We start from the raw sequence: 4,698 nt of genomic DNA on the forward strand, positions 1-4,698 counted from the left end.
TCCCCTTCCTCTATCACATATTCTAGCTAATTGTATCTCTTTCCCCTCTAAAAGCAATTTTAGGCTGTTAATATTGCCAGGTGATTATTTCATACGATGCAAGGATGGTCACTGACAAATCTAAGATAATTAAGGATTTTGTTAAATAAAAAGTCCGAACACGGTCACTTAGGTTCAATAGGGTGAGTTCATCCTTTCATCACATCATTAGGAGAGATTCACTCCTGCTCAAATTACCCCTGTGGGCTTTTGCCTATAGTTGTGATGAAGGTCACTGTGTTAATTAGAGAGATTGGGGCAATAATAAGGTCTGCTGTAGATGTAATCTGAAATGACCAAAAAATAATGGGCAGAAAAGGGGTTAAATGGTTCAATGGAGATGATACACCTCAAACAAACAAACTCCAAGTTGAATGATTATTCTTCCAAGGAAAATGGATTGTGTGAGAATAGAGTCTCTGGGTATTTTCCTCTTTGGAATTATGAGGCAATATCAGAAAGAAGTTTTAAAATGAAAAGCAAAGGATGAAAGTAAGGCAGGGACGAAATCAAAATGTGGAAAGTTAGTATAATTAGGAAGGTTCACCCAACAAGTGTCTGAGAGAGGCAAGCATTTGTCTGGAATGCAAAGGGAAGACAGGATAAGCAGTGTTCATTTGCTATTCCACAGGCTTTACTTGCTGGGGATGTAGCCCATGTGTAGGTTTCGCCTTCCAGCTGACCTCTGAGTTTCCTGAGAGCAGAAGCACTTTGCTTATTTTCTTGTATCTCTAACACCATGCATAGCTTCAGTGCTGCTTACTATAGTACATACAATATAACTAAATGGCCTTAGAAGTGTCATTTTATTTTTAAGATAATCATTTAATTTTATTTATTATCATTATTTTTATAGACCACAGATTAGTTTATTTTTAACACCCATCAAGCCAGGAATTCATAGGGAATAGGTTCCAGTAGCTCAGGCTCCTTTCCATTGGTTCTCACAAAGTGTGCTTCTTCTCTGGGTGGAGCAGGCTGGCGCTTTAGTTGAACCCAGGTAACATTCTCTTGGGCTTCTTTCTTTTTCTGATCATTTCCCTTCACAAGTTTTAGGAAGCTATCTTTGCTCTTAGAATGTTTAATATGCTCAATACACACATTGATTCTCTTGGCAAGAATCTTGCCCTTAACTTGTTTGTTCACAACAATGCCAACAGCATGCTGGGTAACATTGTAGACTCTTCCAGTTTTGCCATGGTAACATTTGTGGGGCATTCCTTTTTGAACAGTACACATTCCCTTAATGTCTACAATATCACCTTTCTTGTAGATTTGCATATATGTCACCAAAGGAACTACTCCATGTTTTCTAAAAGGCCTAGAGAAATATATCGGGTGCCTCTCCTCTTGCCCTCTGTGTTGGTCATTTTGGTTAATTACTGGAAGATGCTGGTTCCGGCCAAAAGGAGTATTATCATTATTTTTACTATTTATTAATTACAAGGAGTATAATTTGCACACCAGAGAGCAAAAGAGGGAAAGTGAGAAAGCAAGTCACCAGTTCCAGGATTTGCACTGTGTTTGACCATGTGGGAGTCTCCACCTTAACCACCATGTCACCTGCTGGCCCCAGAAGTTTCATTTTCATCACGTGACATGTGAGTTCTTTCAAGGCAAAGACTCTCTCTTGTTCACTATTGTATTCCCCTAAAACCTAAAGCATAATGGACTCATAATAAGCATTTATCATGTTCTGCAAGAATGTCACGTGGACAATTAAATGAAAAAAAAAAAAAAAAGAATGAAAAGAAATTGACAATAATCATGGCCAGATAGCCACACCTATTTATTGAGTTTTTGCTAGTTTGATAGGACCATGCTAAGTAAATCCTTTGAAGAACACGACTCCTAGAATTACCAGCTATTTGATTTCATTTCAGGTCACTAGTGAAGTCACTATTTGTATATTTAAAGTTATTAAACATGAAAACCATTCATTTCCCAGTGTTGGTCAGATAAAAATAAATAGCTCAAATGAATCAATATGTCAATCTCTATAATCTTAACTCCTTCAAGAGTATTTTTTATTATATTTTTAATCTCTAAGAAGTAAAATTCCAGGATAATAGTAGATTAGACAGTTCTAGAAATAATGAAAGACAAGAAGAAAACCAAGTAACCAGACACTGCTCAAAAACATGCATGTGCTTGTGTGTACACATACATAAAAATACACACATACAAAACAGACATTACTTTGCCTAAGTGAAGACAAGGTAATGTCCTTCCATGAGTCACACGATATAGTCTCTTCTAATTGTCAAATTGTGATTTTGAAAGCATCCTGATAATTTTTCAGTAGGCCTGTCAGATAAATGATCTACTTATGAGGTCCTCCATGATTACACATTGTGGAAACTATCACTACAATGCAAAGTGCATGTAAGAAAAATGAAGCAGCTGTTGTATTAACAAAGGTTTAATTCATATGCAACTAACCTGCTCACCAAACCAAAATGCTACTGATCCCAACCACAGTGTCTGTAGTACCATGAAATCAGATGTACTAAAGACTTAAAATTCAAACTCATTAATTAGAAAGTTTAAGGGTGTATTTTGCATTAAGTAGAAGACCTTCCAGGATTCACTGTACTTAAAACAGGTCCTTGCTGAACTACATGTGCAGGTTTTCATTTACTCACAAATGCCTTTCATGGAGCAGAACATACTAGAGCTAAAAGATGCACAAAGAACTAAATAATTGCTGCAACTGAATCCAAATCAATAGTTCAGAGATAACCAGCTGCTCTGCCCTTTTCAAGAGAGAAAAAAAAATACTTTTAAAAGAAAGTTCTGTGGAAAAAAAAAAAAAGACCTAGAGCTTTTATTATAGAGACTTTTTTTGTAACATCCATGTCTTAAGAAATCAATGCCATTCCAAAATTCATCACTTTTAAAGAACCAGAAAGACAGAAAAGGGAAATGGGAACAAAAGAAACTATTTTTCAAATTTGCCAGTCACATCTTATGAAATGAGTTTAAAATAGGTCTCTAATGACCACCACAGTAGTGGTAGTATTGAGAGCAAGAGAGATCTTATGAAAAAAACCACTCTGTAGGAGAAAAGGTATGTGATTTAGTGCTAGGACTTCACAATACTATTTTGATCAATTTGGCTCAGCAAAAGTTTCAGGCAGCCATTAGATTTCCTCATTATACAATGATAGTTGAACCAGACTATTTCTGGGGTCATTTCCAACTTTAATATCTAGGTCATCAGTTACCGATACCAAACATGTGCCGAGTTGCACTGGCTCAAGGCCCCTTGGAAGGATTCAGCATGCTCAAATAACTAACTCAGCTAACATAGTAAAGAAAACACCAATCCTAATTTCTATACTCTCCTAGGGAGTGCCGCTCTTTCCTTAGCTCTCACTTTTTAAAGCAATAATCCTTGAAATAGATAATACTTTTCCCATTTTACCAATGAGGAAGGAGACTTAGAGATGTAAGTAACTCACCATAATGAAACAGTTAATTTGTGACCAAACTAGGATTTATAAACTGGTATGTCTCATTCCTTTCCTCAAAAACACATTGTATTGATGAATACCACCATACTCATAACCCTGTAATTGACATTTTAAATCTTGACATTTTAAATTTTTAAAAAATTCTACTAAGGTATGATGTCACTTTTATGTGGGATCTAAAAAGGCAAAACCCAGAAACATAGTGAACAGTGTGGTTGCTGGAAGCCATGGGGTGCGGGAAATGGGGAAATGTTAATCAAAGAGCATGAGCTTTCAGTATCAAGATGAACAAGTTCTGGGGATCTAATATGCAGCATGGGAGTAGTGGATGTGTAAACTAATTTGATTGTAATAATAATGACATCATGCATATCAAATGATTATCTAAACAATGAATATGTAATCTTTGTCAATTAATTTTTTAAAATTTTAACAACAAAAAAAAGCAAGTCCTACCTTCTTCACACATCTCTTCTTAAGAATACCTCCTCATGCTCACTTCAGCAGCACATATACTAAAATTTAAACAATACAGAGATTAGCATGGCCCCTGCATGAGGATAATATGCAAATTCATAACACATTCCATATTTTTAATGAATGCAATTAAAAGATGGGCAAATGAGCTGAACAGACAACTCTCCAAGGAAGACATATAAACAGCCAAAAAGCATATGAAAAAATGCTCAACATTTCCTATCATAAGGAGATGAAATCAAAACCTCAATGAGATATCACCTAACTCCAGTCGGAATGGCTAAGATTTAAAAAAAATAAAGAATGGTAAGTGCTGTCAAGGCTAGTAGTCACTATGGAGAACAATACAGAGGTTCCTCGAAAACCTATAAATAAAACTACCATATAATCCAGAATTTCCACTCCTCAGTATCTATCCAAAGGACAAGAATACACTCAGTTGGGGAACCAGTAGATAATACATCACTGGATTCTCACAGAGTCAATCACAGTTCAAGTCCAGGACCTGGAGGCTTAAAACTCATGCCGGTGTATGTGCATGCATGCCCCAAATCCTAAGAGAATAATGGAGGAGAAGGGGTTGTGGCGTGCCCCTCCCCCCTGGGGGGGGGGTGATTTCTTGCTTTCTGTCTTTCTCTGTCTTTCTGGTGAGTGCGTGCACCCTATGGGAAAAAAACTCTCAAAAAAGAGAATACACTCAGTCAGA

The 4,698-nt window shown here is 36.5% G+C and overlaps 1 non-coding gene across 1 annotated transcript; it reads left to right on the top strand.

Annotated features, from left to right (window-relative positions):
- Positions 1–4,006: 4,006 nt before the first annotated feature.
- LOC114009775 (U6 spliceosomal RNA) lies at positions 4,007–4,110 on the top strand. The gene has a single exon (XR_003551168.1). It is a non-coding gene; the product is annotated as a U6 spliceosomal RNA (small nuclear RNA).
- Positions 4,111–4,698: the final 588 nt, after the last annotated feature.

The sequence above is a fragment of the Tupaia chinensis genome, unplaced genomic scaffold (assembly GCF_000334495.1).
Source record: "Tupaia chinensis unplaced genomic scaffold, TupChi_1.0 Scaffold000622_1, whole genome shotgun sequence".
In the NCBI taxonomy this organism is placed as follows: Eukaryota; Metazoa; Chordata; class Mammalia; order Scandentia; family Tupaiidae; genus Tupaia; species Tupaia belangeri.